The sequence below is a fragment of the Pelodiscus sinensis genome, chromosome 7 (genome assembly GCF_049634645.1).
Source record: "Pelodiscus sinensis isolate JC-2024 chromosome 7, ASM4963464v1, whole genome shotgun sequence".
NCBI lineage: Eukaryota > Metazoa > Chordata > Testudines > Trionychidae > Pelodiscus > Pelodiscus sinensis.
Window position 1 is genome coordinate 67,549,888 of NC_134717.1, and position 14,786 is coordinate 67,564,673.

Consider the following 14,786-nt stretch of genomic DNA (forward strand, 5'->3'; position numbering starts at 1 on the left):
AGGCTTTATTTGTCCCTTAGGAACTGACCCTTTCTCAGTTCCTGACATGGGGAATTGGCCTTTTGCTATTTATTTCACTTAGATGGGGTTCCCCCTTATTTTGTGTGAAGATGTGCTTTCTTTCTGGCTATTGCCATGCTTATTTGGCTTTCCTAAAGTGACTCCTACTTGGTACTTGAAGTGGGATTTTTTTTTACCATACTTCCCTGGGGCTAATCCTCATTATTTGGCTGAAAAATGCCAAAATCATTCACGAATTTGGATTGATTTGGGTGATTTTTTTTTCAGTTGAATAAAATGTTTTTTTCCTAACTGAAATGTTCTGACTTTTTGTTTCAGAAAGCTTTATGATTTTGGAATTTCTCTCAATTTCATTTAAAAATGAATTAAAAGGTCCATTAAATATTTCATTTTTGGATTGAACAACAAAATGGTTTACCTGAAACAATTTGGGGGGACTTTTTTATTTCATTAAAAAAAAAAAAAAAGATTATTTGTGGTAGTTCTGATTCTATTTATTTTCACTTCGGACATTAGACTGAAATATCAATTATTTGCACAGCTTTAGTCCCAGCAGCAAGAATATCACCCAAACCATAGTCATTTCAATGTGCACTCGGCAACTTGGAAAATTTGGTGATAGGTGTTTCTTTAGACACTCCAAAAGGAGAGGACCTGAAATTAATGAAGACTTGAGAATTTTGAAGTACAGCCAATCCCTGAGTTGTGAACAGTCGATTTATGACCGTTTGCATTTACAACCAAAACTCCCATTGAGCGGTCGTAAAGGTGGTCCCCGCGTTACGAATGTGACCCATGCTTACGAACAGCATGGTTGCAATGTAACTCAATGAGGTCTCAGTTACGAACATTTCTAGTTACGGCCAAGTGTTTGGTCCGTAACTCGTTTGTAACTGAAGGAGAGGCTGTAAGGGATTCATAGATCAATTACTAGGTCGATGTTGTGAGGTGGGATAAGAATCCAGATCTCCTGATTTCCAGGCCCATGTCCTATACGCATGAATCTTAGATTCTATGGCTGAGAATTCTAGTCCTAGGTTCTGCTTCTTGCCATCAACTCGCATATCTCTCAAAGGGCTTCTGAAGTGGAGGAGTAAGGGCTTTTACCAATCCACCCTCTGAAGACTTGGAAAATTGATCAGCTGGTCTGCTCCCCCTGTCTCTCATTTCTGATGTATGTGAAGTGGCAGTATGTAGGCCTGCTGTGACTTCTCTCACAGCTAGTATAAAGGGCCTTCAGATGAGTTGGGTTCTTGATGTCCACCCATCTCCCATTTATAGCAACAAGATCAATACTCATTCCTGTGATATCTCCAACAAGCTCTTCTCTCAGTCTCGGGAATCACCACCCTAGAGTGAGATAAGGGCTGCTATTAGAGCCAGCCGCGGGACTTGGAGTAGCATCTTCCAATCTTGCAATTTGAGAGAGGCAGGGTGAGCTGAAAGGCCATTCTTTCAAAGACGCTTCCTGTGAATTGGGGGAGTAGTAGGCATATGTGACTCTACACTCTTGAAAAATATGTCTGATGAGGTGGGCTGGCTGGCTAACCTGAAAAGCTTCAAGAAGTGATTATAGAAAGGCCACCAGTCTCTTCCCACTGCACCATGGGAGAGTACAAAAGGGAATTGCTCAGGCCTGCTAAGTGAAGCATCCAAGTGAGTTGAATCTATTTCTAGTACACTTCTGAGGTTTGTAGGTTTTGGGTCAGTTTCTTTGTGGTTCCCACAAAACCACAATTACCCTCATTAGAAATGTGGTGTCTCAGGGATCCTTACAAAGACCTGTGGCATTTAATAATTCACTAGCAAATGGGGCTGAATAATGAAGTAGTGACATTTCCTGACAGTGCACAATTATGTAGGTTAGCTATTGCAGCCAGTACTATGGACAATTGTAACGCCAGAAAGACCCAATAAAATTAGATAACTGTGCAACATGAAAGCAGACCGACTGAAATTAAAACCTGTCAAGGGCAAAGGAATGCACATCAAGAGTAATAATTTAAAATACTGTATGTAATCCAGGATCACAAATTCATCAAAACATCTCAGGAAAAATATCTAGACAACAATGCAGGCAGTTCAGTGGCAAGTCAAAAAAGCAAATTCAATTAACTTAAACAATATGCAAAATATTTTAGTAGTATTATATAAATGCTAATTCACTGTCTTCTTGCATATCGCACTAGTTTTGGTCACCTTGTTGCAAAAACCATGTAGAAAACAAAAATTAAGATAGGCAGCAAAAAGGAATTGAGGCATTTAGAGATTTGTTTTGAAGAATCCAGACTTAGCTGCAAGGATCAGATGTGGAATTTCTACATCTAGAGTGGAAATATTGGGAAAGTCTTGTCAGGGAGGGGCAACGAAAATTGTCATGTGGTTCAGGGAGAAAGACTAAAGAAGAAATTTACTGTATTTGTTATTTATTTGGATTTCAGTAACACCTAGAGCAGGGATGGGCAATAATTTTTGCTGGGGGCCACTTCAGAAATTTTTGAGGTGGCCCTGGGCCACCCTGGAAGGTCATGGGGCCTCAAGTGGAAGGGCGTGGGGCCAGGATACGTCCCTGCTGCCCCACCCACAGGTCGTGATTAGTCTGGGGGTGGAGGAGCACTTCTGCCCCCCCCCAGGAATTTCCCCTAGGCACCCATGCCCCTGGTGACGGGAGGAGACGTCGTGTGCTCCCCCTTCTGTCCCCAGGCCAATCAGGGCCAAGGGGCAGGGGAGCACATGAAGCCTCATCCCGCCCTGCAAGGAGCCCGGATTCTAAGCCTCATTACTGATTTCCTAGCTTTAAAGTAGATTCTTTTTTTCTGTCTGAATAAGCTTGCGATAGATTCACTTGCTATGACTCTCTTAGGCTGTGTCCAGACTCAGGGGTTTTTTCGAAAAAATTTCACCTGCGTCTAGACTGCAGCCGCGTTCTTTCGAAATTAAATCGAAAAAATGCGGCTTTTCTTTCGACGGTGGTAAACCTAATTCCACGAGGAAGAACGCCTTCTTTCGAAAGTGCTCTTTCGAAAGAAGGCGTTCTTGAAAGCAAACAGGCTTTTTAGAAAGAGAGCATCCAGACTCACTGGGTGCTTGCTTTCGAAAAAGCGGCTTGCTTTTTCGAAAGTTCCGCATGCAGTCTAGACGCGCTCTTTCGAAAGAGGCTTGCAGTCTAGACATAGTCTTAGAGCTGTAATCAAAGGAAAAAATAGAAGAGAAAATGTTGATTCAGCTGATTGCATGGGACATGACTCCTTAACTGTTATTCCATTATGTCACTGCTCCTTAATATTTGCTCAATGTAATATTCATGAAATGTGTCCTGTTAACTTAAAAGGAGTATTTCCTCTGGAGCTATAATGAGCTAGCAGGTAATTAGAGACATTTTACATGCAATTATGAATTTACCCAGGTGAGCCATAGCTGCCCCTTCCCGTCCTGGAATGCTTTATACAACATTAACCTTTGACTGAAGGATCTCTGAAGTGCTGTAATGATCTATTGCATTATGGCAGCTGGTGTTAGTAATGACAGACCCGTCCCAATGCATTGTGTATGAAACCCTAAAAGGTTCTGGGAGACTGAAAGGTTATAACTCAGTTTGTTTTCCAAAATCTTCTAAGGGCAAGTCCAACCTTGCTTACATGTGTACACCCCTCTAACTTCCATATAGAGACTGTCTAGTGGTAGAGTTAACACTGTGAGCTTAATGGCATTGACTTCAATGGCCTCATTGCACTGTGTCAACTCCAGTGGAATCGCATGGCTAAAACTGAGGACAGAATTGGGCCTTTTATATTTTTTGGATTATAGGCGAGATTGAGAGTGCTGCTTATTATTAAAGGTTCCTAACATGTTCTATTATAATTAATGCATAAAACAGGTCATAAAAGATGCTGGATTGTTGTCTCCGGAGACTGAAGCACATTCTTTAGGCAGAGATAAGAGACAGTATGGCTGTGTCTACCTTGCGGAAGAAGTGTGCAGTAACAGCTGTTCTTACGCAAGAACTTGCCTGCTGTTTACACTGCACGCGTGTTCTTGCGCAAGTAAATTTACAGTATAGCATCGGAAAACAGGGCTTCTTCCAGAAGAGTTATTCCTCTCCCCACGAGGAATAAGCCCTCTTGCGCAAGAGCTCTTTCACAAGAGGGTAGTGTAGACAGGCAACAAAAATTTCTTGCACAAGAAGCCCCTATGGTTAAAATGGCCATCAGAGCTTTCTTGTGGAAGAGAGCGTCCACACTGCCATGGATGCTCTTGCACAAAAGCACATCTCTTGTGCAAAAGCACATGGCAGTGTAGATGCGCTCTTGTGGAAGATTTTTTGCACAAGAACTCTTCCGCAAAACAGTTCTTGTGCAAGAAGCCTGCAGTGTAGACATAGCCTATGGGTAAAGGGTTCTCCCACACCAGAGGCTGATATGCTTTCATTTTGATTAATTAACTTCTAGAGGTGAGTGTAATTTCCTTTTCATATCCATTTAGCTTTGGCCCTTCTGCAGGGAGTCACAGAAAGAGTTGGTATCTCTCCTTTTCCTTTTGTAAGATCAGCCATTGATTTAATAAAAATCACATCATCGTAAGAAGCAACATAAAGGCTGTATCTAGACTGGCAAGATTTTGCACAAAAGCATCCGCTTTTGCGCAAAAACTTGCCAGCTGTCTACAGTGGCCGCTTGAATTTGCGCAAGAACACTGACGTTCTAAGGTAAGAATTCAGTGCTTCTTGCGCAAATATTCTGATGCTCCCGCTCAGGGATAAGCCCTCTTGTGCAAGAATACTTGTGCAAGAGGGCCAGTGTAGACAGGCACCTTAATTTTTTGCGCAAGAAAGCCCATTGGCTAAAATGGCCATCGGAGCTTTCTTGCTCAAAAGCGCGTCTATACTGGGCACAGATGCTTTTGTGCAAAAGCACTGTTTGCGCAAAAGCATCTGTGCCAATCTAGACACTCTTTTGTGAAAATACTTTTAACGGAAAAACTTTTCCATTAAAAGTATTTCCGCAAAATCATGCCAGTCTAGATGCAGCCAAAGAGAAAGAGACATAATTTCAAATGAAGAGTCAAAAACCTATAGCCACCACTGGGTTTTCATGTCTAGAAGCGTATTTTAAATCAAATCAGCATTATTCCCAAATCATTCTAGTCTTCATTTTCTTTCATGTTAATGTGTTGTATCATTCTACATAACTGCTTCCAGGAAGGTGACTGGTAGTAATAGTGAAATAGGATTTGACTTGATACTTAATGCGAACAAATGTCTAAGTAGTATATATCAGTTGCTATGTAATTTTTTTATTCACTCACACACTGTCCTCTGGTGTTCAAATGTCTGCATTGCACATACATTAAAGAAGCACTTTATGAGTGAAATTGTGGTCCCAGTGAAGTCCATTGTAAAACTCCCATAAGAACAGGATTTCATTCCATGAGATGCCATATGTAGGAGAGAGATGTAATTTTTAAAATACATTAACTAAGAAAGAGAACATGATGGTTAAATGTATTTTTAAGAAATATACATAGCACAGCACATGGCAAAAATGTTCTTGTAATTATTTTCAGAATATACTATACACAGTGAACAGATACTAAGAATTCACTGATTTTTAGTACTGAAATACATTAGGTGACAGATTCTTACGGCAAATTTCACTGGAATTTTATTAGGCAAATTACTGTTTCCTTTGCTTGTGCTGTTCGGATCTCATGTAAATACACAATTCATTAGTTGAAGAACATAGGAACGACCATACTGGGTCAGACCAAAGGTCCATCTAATTCAGTATCCTGTCTTCTGACCCTGATGAATGCCAGGTGCACTAGAGGGAGTGAACAGAACAAGTAACCAACATGTAATCATTACATGATCCATCCCCTGTTGCCCATTCCCAGCTTCTGACAAACAGAGGCTTGGGATACCATTCCTGCTCATCCTGGCTAATAACCATTGATGGACCTATCCTGCATGAATTTATCTAGCTCTTTTTTGAACCTTGTTAAAGACCTAGCCTTCACAATGTCCTCTGGCAAGGAGTTCTGCAGGTTGACTGTGCATGGTGTGAAGAAATACTTCCTTTTGTTTGTTTTAATAACAGCCTATTAATTTACCTGCTATCTATTAAGTTAATTTGGCTCTTGTGTTATAGAAACAAACAAACAAACAACTTTTCCTTCTCCACACAGTCATGATTTTATAGACCTCTATCGTATTCCCCTTAGGGTATGTCTACACTGCACAGGACCTCTGGTATCCTGAAATAGCTACCCCACGTCTACCCAAGCTGCCTGTTGTTTCAAAATATTTTTCAAAATAACAGGTGCACTATTTCACCATCCCGGTAAAACTCATTGAATGAGGGTTAAGGGATGGCTTGAAATAGTGTGTTATTTTGAAGTTTGGCACTGTGTAGATGCACCAAATTTCAAAATAAATTATTTTGAAATAGTTTTGAAATAAGATACACAATTTGCTTAGCTGTTTAGGGTGCTGTGTAGACGCACCCTACGTCTCCTCTTTTTCTAAGGGTACGTCTAGACTACCGCGTTTTGTCGACGGAAGTTTTGTCAACAGATACTGTCGACAAAACTTCCGTCGACAAAGAGCGTCCAGACACTTTGAGTTCTGTCGACAAAGCAAGCTGCTTTGTCGACAGAACTCCGTAGTCTCGACGCAATGTTACAGGCAATAACACCTTCTGTCGACAGAGTTCTGTCGACAGAAGGTGTTATGCCTCGTAAAATGAGGTATACCAGCGTCGACAAAACTGCTGAGTTCTGGCGACGTTATGTCGACAGAACTCAGCGGTAGTGTAGACGCTGGTATAGTTTTGTCGACAAAAGTCCACTTTTGTCGACAAAACTAGGTAGTCTAGACACACCCTAAGTTGAAAAGTCCCAGTCTTATTAATCTCTCCTCATATGGCAGCTGTTCCATATCCCTAATCATTTTTGTTGCTCTTTTCTGAACTTTTAATGCCAACGTATCTTTTTGGAGATGAGATGACCACATCTGTACATAGTATTCTAGATGTGGGCATACCATGGATTTATATAGAGGCAATAAGCTATTCTCTGTCTTATTCTTTATCCTTTTTAAATTATTCCTAACATTGCTTTTTTGACTGCTGCTGCACATTGAATGGATGTGTTCAGAAAACTTTTTTCAGAGAGCTTTAAAAACATCCAATTAACATGAAATCCCGGAGAGAAATCTAGAAAAATGGACCCAAAGCACAATCCTGCAAACATTTACGCCTGTGCCTTTGCTACCATAAAGGATTTCATTGATTTCAATAGAACATTCATGGTAGTAAAGTTACACACATGAGTATGTGTCTTCAGAATCAAGGTCCACATTTAAAACTTGTGAAGTTTGACATTGGTCCAGCAAAAGCCTCCCTTCATTTCAAACTTTGATAGCACAACTGTGCAATAAAGGATTAAGCTTTACAATGACAGCTATTTTTCTGTAAAGCTTTGTAGATTAGTCCTGTTTTTGTCAGATACAGAGCGGGTTGTGTTTCATTATTTACTAGAGGCAGAGGTGGCAGTGCCGCCTATAATTAAGAAAGCTGACACTTCCCACTATAAAGCCCTGCTTTCACCTGCGTATGACTTTGCCAGACGTTCACTGTTCAGGTGGAAATTTTTCACAGCAGACATTCACCTCAGGCTGTTTTGTTTAGGGAAATTTCAGCTAAAATGTTTGTCAGAATGAGATTAAGAAACAGTTGTTTTGCCATGTTAAAAACAAACCCTTACAACTGTTTCATTAAGAAGATCTAGGGCCTCTGTGCTCTAGAGCAGCAACGTGAAATTTAGCAGGGGTCAGGGAGAGCCTTTTGGCTATTTTGGGGAAAATTTGCCCAAATTTGGCAAAGTTATGAGCCTCGGCAAAATTTCAGGTTGCACATGGTTGGTAGAGACGTTTTAGAGTTTGGCATCTAAATTCTTCAGATTCCATTGGCACTAATTGTGCTCCAGTCCAGTGCGGCAGGGAATTTACCACTTCTGGCCACTGTGTGCGAGGGTGGTGCTGGACACAAGAACTCAGAATGGGGAGATGGTCTCCCCTATGTTGTTACTGCTCATTAATAATCTGGCAGTGCAGGAGAGAAAGATGAATCAAACTGACTTGAATTCTGCGGGGTGATGAATGATTTTTTTGGGGGTGGGGAGAAGTGAGATGAGGAGGCAAGAGCCAGACAGTGGGGGTGTGGAGAAGCAGAAGAAAGGGAAAATTCAATGGGGGAAACAGATGTGGTGGGACCAGGAGCCATTGTCCTGGGGGTAGATGGGATAGGAAGGAGGAGTACAGGGAAAAGGGCCAAGAGCTGGAGTGGGGGTTTGGAGAGGAGCAAATCTAGGAGACAGAATTGGTTAGAAACACAAGAAGGGGACCAGGAGATGAGGGGGGGAAGAGGTATTTGATAGGAGCAGAAAGGTGGCAGGTAGGAGTAGGTGGGATGGGGTTGGAGTTGGAAGGCCAGGGAGATGGGAACAGAGGGGAAGAAGGCAGGAACTGGAGTGTAATTGTGTGGATAGACACAGAGGTGGAAGGAATTGCAAGAAGAGGAATGGAAAACCTGTCTTATGAAAGGAGACTCAAGGAGCTTGGCTTGTTTACCTTAACCAAAAGAAGGCAGAGGGGGGACATGATTGCACTTTTAAATATATTAGAGGGATAAATACCAGGGAGGGAGAGGAATTATTTAAGTTTAATACCAATGTGGACACAAGAACAAATGGATATAAGCTGGCTATTAGGAAGTTTAGACTTGAGATTAGACGAAGGTTTCTAACCATTAGAGGAGTGAGGTTCTGGAACGGCCTTCCAAGGGAAGTAGTGGGGGCAAAAGATTTATCTGGTTTCAAGATTAAACTAGATGGGTTTATGAAGTTTGATGAGATAACATGATCTTGGTAACTAATTGTCCATTCATTATCAGTGGGAATAGGTCAATGGAGGGATGATAGGAGTTACTATAGAGAACTTTCTGGGTGTCTGGCTGATGAGTCTTGCCCACATGCTCAGGGTTTAGCTGATCGCCATATTTGGGGTCGGGAAGGAATTTTCCTCCAGGGTAGATTGGCAGAGGCCCTGGAGGTTTTTCGCCTTCCTCTGTAGCATGGGGTACAGATCACAGCTAGAGGATTCTCTGCATCTTGGGGTCTTCAAAGTATTTGAAGGCTTCAATATCTGAGATATAGGTGAGAGGATTATTCTAGGAGGGCTGGGTGAGATTCTGTGGCTTGCACTGTGCAGGGGGTCAGACTAGATGATCATAATGGTCCCTTCTGACCTTAAAGTCTCTGAGTCTAAGAGAGTGGCAGATTTAATTGTTAAGGAAGTTGAACAGCACCCTGGGGAACTGGATTCTACCCTGCCTCTGCCACAGCCTTCCTGTGCAAAGTCACTTACAAGTGACCCCCTGTGAGAAGTTTGTTTTGTGTTCCTCACTCTCTGGGTGCCCATCCTGAGACACGGAGGCGTGGGGGGTGGTGTGCAGAAGTATTAAGCACTCAAAGGTGCAACTAAAGGTACCGGGAGCTGTGCTTTGCACATATAAAATGCTAAGTACACTGAAAAAATCAGGCCCTACGTGTGATGGCTCCTGCTACCATCTACCCTTAGCCTGAGAAACCCTTGTCTGTGCCCACTGGGGTCAGTTCCCTGATTCCACTGGTCCCAGGCAACACAGATGCTCTCCTCTAGGTCTTACAGCCCCCTCACCCAATTTAGCATCGGTAACCCTGTGCCACTTGAGCCTTCCGAGCATCTCCCTGAAATATCCAGTCCCTGATTCACTAGACACTCAGAGGAGTCACAGGTTCACTACTTCCGAATAACATGCTCACCCACCGCTTAGCAGTTACATCTCAGGCCACTGCTCTACCTGGCAAACACAGCTCTGAGAGATGCTGATAGTGAAATCGCGTATGAGCTTATTAGACAAAGCACAGAGACATACTGGAACCAAATGGTGACATGCATTGTGACATGCATTGTGACATGCGTTCTAGAATCTTCACTTAACTGACTAGATGCTCTTGTAGTTTGTAACGTGATACTCGCCCAATGTCCTTACGGCATTATCAGGGCCACCAAAGGGGGGGGGGGGTGTGGCGGGGGGAGGGCAAAAGACACGTCTGCACTGGGGCCTGGCGATTTAAAAGGGCCTATGGCGGCTGCTGCTGCTTCCAAAGCAGTGGCCAGAGCCCCAAGTGGTGTGGGCTGGGTAACACTCGAGATCTGGCTGGGAGTGTCTAGTCCCCAGTCCTGTTCTTTCCACCTGAGACCCCGCCTCTACTAGGGGGCCTGGAGCCTCCCTCTTGCCCCAGGGGCCTGGCAATTCTCTTGGCAGCCCTGAGCATTTTACGGCCAGGCTTGGCAGTGATTCGGGTTTCATAAGAAAGTATGCTGTCAAGCTTGCCTCCCAGGTGAAGGGCCTGCATGTTTCCCCTAGGCACACCCCAACAATCCTTTATCTTTTGTCATAAACAGGATACCACCTCTTCTAGATCCCATAGTCGCTTCTTATGCCTGTGGCTCTGTATGCAAATAGACCTATATTGTGGAGCATATAATGTACATGCAATTGACCAGATGGGGAGATGTCCCAGACACACCACCACCTAGTAACTTGTCTTAATTCCAAGACTGAATTTTAACATAGATTCTGTGCATAATATTTTATTTATCTGTACATTTTCAGTGATTGTGACAGGGCTCCAGGTTCTTGGTACATGACACCCTTTGATGAATTATTGTGTTTATCTGACTGTCACAGGATGCTCTACTCTTCTTAGTGCCTCCTCCTGGTCACTCTGATTAGCTTGTGAGGTTGATGCTCCTTCCCCCAGCTTCCTACCATTACTCCAGCTCTCTCTCTGGTTTGCAGCCTCTCTCTCACATCTTCGTGGCTTGCCCCTCCAGCCAGGTCATTATTTGTGTTTCTCATTTCCAGGGTATAATTCTTCCAAGTCTCTGTCACTCCCACAGTAACCCAGGCAATCTTCCAGTTCTCTGCCCTGCTGGTGCCACTTCCCCAGTGGCTGGTAGGGGAACATGGGACCACCCTCTATTCTGGGTATCAGCCCAAAGACCCTGTAACATGTGGCCAATATGTGTTCAGTCCCCAACTTGGCTGCTTACTCTCTCGGTTGCTTCCTAGCCCAGCATTCCACTCCCTCTGGGGTTTGCCAGCCTCTCTATTCAATCTTCCAAGAGAGCAACTTGTGGGCTACTTGTCTCTAAAGCCCCCAAAGGCACCTCTCACTTCCCAGGGAGTGACTGCAGATTGGCTTCCTGCAGCCTCCTTCCTGCTGTCAGCTCTCAGCTTTATAGAATCTTGCCTGTTCCCCTACAAGTGAGCTCTGCCATCGGCCTAATTGATTCAAGGGCCCATAAGGGCTCCTTTACACCTTTCCACATCAATGGAGGGGAGGACACCTTTCCACATCAATGTGGGGAGGACACCTATCACACCGATCCTATGCATCCCCTGGGACCTCTGCCAGTTGGCACCAAAAGATTCTCCAGTCACGCTATGTTTAGACTGCAGGCTTCTTTCAGAAGAAGCTATTCTGGAAGAGATCTTCTGGAAAAACTTGTTCCAAAAGACAGCGTCCACATTGAATGGAAGCTATCTCGCATTTCAGCTGTGATTACTATGGATGGAATGGCCACCAGGGTATCTGTGCTGCTTCCTTTTTCCTCTTCTTTCAAAATAACTCCCTCTTCCCCATCCCCCCACACCTTTTTCTGAAAGAGCTCTTTCAGAAAAAGGTTGTTTCTTCGCAGAATGAGTGTTACCAACGTCGGAAAAACCCCTCTGTTCTATTTTCTTTCGGAAGAATGCAATTGCAGTGTGGAAATAATTGAAGGCCGTTTTTCTGGAGAAAAAAAAAAAACCTCTGTAGTGTAGACATACTTAGTGTGAGAGTATCTCAAATTGGGCTCCAGAAATTAGTGTCATGTGACAGTGTTAACCATACTCTCCGTGCCTCCATTTCCCAGCTGTAAAATGGGAATAATCTCACCTAATCCACTCAGAAGGAAATAAAACAATTTTGTATTCAGAGCAGTGCTTTGATGGTGTATAGTAAATAAGGCCCAGGGCCACATGTTGAATGAGGAGAATAAAAAGAAATATCGAATAACTAATCATTTGTGGCAAAACAGGCTTTTGATGTAGTTAGAATACAGCTGCATCTTATGTAATACTTTTTCATAAGAAGTGTCTCTCAAAGTGTTTTGCAGAACTAAATAATGCATGACAGAAAACAGTCCTGAAAAGACAGATACAGTGAATATTTTAAAGTACCAACGCAGTTCAGGTTTTATCACACCGCAAGGTTCGTTGCTCATTTGCATGAAGGACTATTGAAAAGAAACTTCTGAAAGAAGTGGATTTGAGCAAGAAACCCTGAATGCACATCCAGCTCACTCAGTTGTCTGAAATTTGGGGTGTCCTCCTTACCCCACTGGCTAATTTAAGGTTATATTTATATCTGTGATGTTGTTTCATAGAGAATATAGAGGTTGAAATAAGCTGACTTTTCTCATTGCTCTGGAGCACATCTGTTTTCCCAGGAGGGTTCAAAAGTCAAATTCCTTGTAAATATACTGCTTGATTTATCAACAGTCACTGCTCAAGCTGTTCATGTCAGGATGCAGGATTCTGTTGGCAGGCCTGCATACCGGATGAAAAAAAATGGTTTGTGATTTTTTGTTAGTACCCACAAGTTAAAAATATCCCCTCTGGCCTCTTGGTGGCAGGTGTTCATTACAAATAGAGTTTTGGATACAGAGTGCTACAAATCTTATTGTTTGTTACTTTTATGTCTTTTAGGAGCTAATCTTCTCTTCATTAGTGATGGGCTATTTCCTATCAATAATGACTTTACCGAAGGAAGAGCATAGCATTTTGGCCATGGAAAATGTTTGTTAAAAACCCACTGGCCTGCTAATTTTGGAAACTGTTAAATGCTGCAATGAAACAGCAATGAAGTGGGGGGAGGAGGAGCTGAAAGCTCCAGAATGAAGATGGCAGTCTGCCCTCACAAATGAAATCGGTGTCCTTTTGAAACACTTTCACATGACTCAGGCTCAGCAAGAAACACATTGTTTTAACAATAGACTTAATTAGCTGGTGTTTGTATTCCTTTGCAGTGTGCCCAAATCCCAGCGCACCTGCTGGTAGACCTCACTTGAAGCCCTGCCGTTTCCTGCAAAAGTGTGTGAAGAATGAATGAAGCGTTAAATAAGGACCTCAGTAGGTCTGGCTGCTCCCCGCTGACTCCTAGAAACATCCTTAGAGGAAAGGGGGCATAGCAGGTTTCTGTTTTCCTGGAGCTTTTGCAGCAGACTTTTAAGCACAAAAAGAAATTAAAGTGAAATGAGTAATGCAACTTCCATTGAGTATTTGGGATGATTCCACTTCACTTTGGTGATCTCAAAGAAAATGCGGTTCTGTTTTTTGTATACGCTGACATTTTTCTGATAGTTCTTTATACAGTTCCTTTTATCACTAACCTTATTGTGTTAACACTAAACATAAATATATGCAATGCTTGTTCATATTCAGTTTGTCCTGTTAAAATATGTAAGCAAATACTTTCTCTTCCTCCATTCCCCCTCCCCAATACTTCTATTATAGATACCCAGCTGCCAAAATGTCTTATTTTTGCAGACTGTTAGGGGTTACTATGCAATCATTATCTAAGAAAATAACAAGATTTTGAATGTAATTGTTGTTTCTCACATTTAAATACCATAAAGATACCTTTAGCTTTAAATACCATGTAAAGCTTATGGTTCCTTTTTCTAATGGTATCTGTTTATCAGGAAAAAAATCAAATTGTGGCACTGATACAGTTGTAACATATGCACTGAATGAAAAAGGAATGTGTAGTCAAGCCCACAGTGCCCTTGCAGTGTGATTCTACCCTAAAATGTGATTGACTGTACAAATGGCATTGAAAGGTTCTGTGTGTCTTTCTCCATGAGCTAGACCTAGTCTGGTTATTGTCAAACTTTAAAAAACCAAAACCACAAAACGGTAATGCCTGGACTGAAACCTCATTCTAGACTCTGGCTGTCAAGCTGTTCTTTTCCCTTCTCCTGCATTGTTACCAGCAATGAAATACCTGCAGACCAATATTATGCCCTCAGCTGTGAATAGAAAACATAGTGGATATTGCTGAAAGATAATGGGTTTGAGAGCAGAATTTGGTCAGCTGAATCACTTGGGCAGGCATAACACAGGTTAATTAAACTTGGTGTCAGGAAGGTTTACACTGATATTAGATAGTTCAGGATGAATTTCATCCCATTACTTCTAGTTATATGATTATCCAACATCTTGATAGATGAAAGGGATCATGACAAAGTGAGTGGTGCTTCACCGTGGTGTAGGAGAAGATCCTGATGTAGGAGCTGCAAACCTTCCCACAGTGGTTACAGGTCCAGATGGAGATTGAAGAACACTCCTGCTTCCTGTGGGCCTCCTTTTGGGCGTTCTCAGGATCTCCTTGATGGCTACATCCATCATGACCCAGACTGGGTGGTTGTAGGAAGGGTTCTCCCAGCTGTCATTGCCAGTGCTGAATTTCTTGAGACCTTGCTTGACCTTATCACTGTACTGAGGATTTGGCCTTCCTCTGTGCCACAGGTAGTTCTTGAGCTCGCATAAAGCACAGCTTTCTTCATTTGATCTTGAGGCACACACCCCATGCGAACATCCAGATTAGTCTGCACGGAC

The 14,786-nt window shown here is 42.6% G+C and overlaps 1 long non-coding RNA gene across 2 annotated transcripts in view; it reads left to right on the forward strand.

The window, feature by feature from the left end:
- The window catches only part of LOC142830251 (uncharacterized), a 47,999-nt gene extending 33,436 nt beyond the window's left edge, over nt 1–14,563 (forward strand). The window contains exon 4 of one of the 2 annotated variants that reach the window (XR_012905375.1): nt 13,196–14,563. This is a non-coding gene — a long non-coding RNA (uncharacterized LOC142830251). The remainder of the gene's footprint in view (nt 1–13,195) is intronic. The other variant, XR_012905374.1, reaches the window with a different exon arrangement.
- The last annotated feature ends 223 nt before the right edge of the window (nt 14,564–14,786 follow it).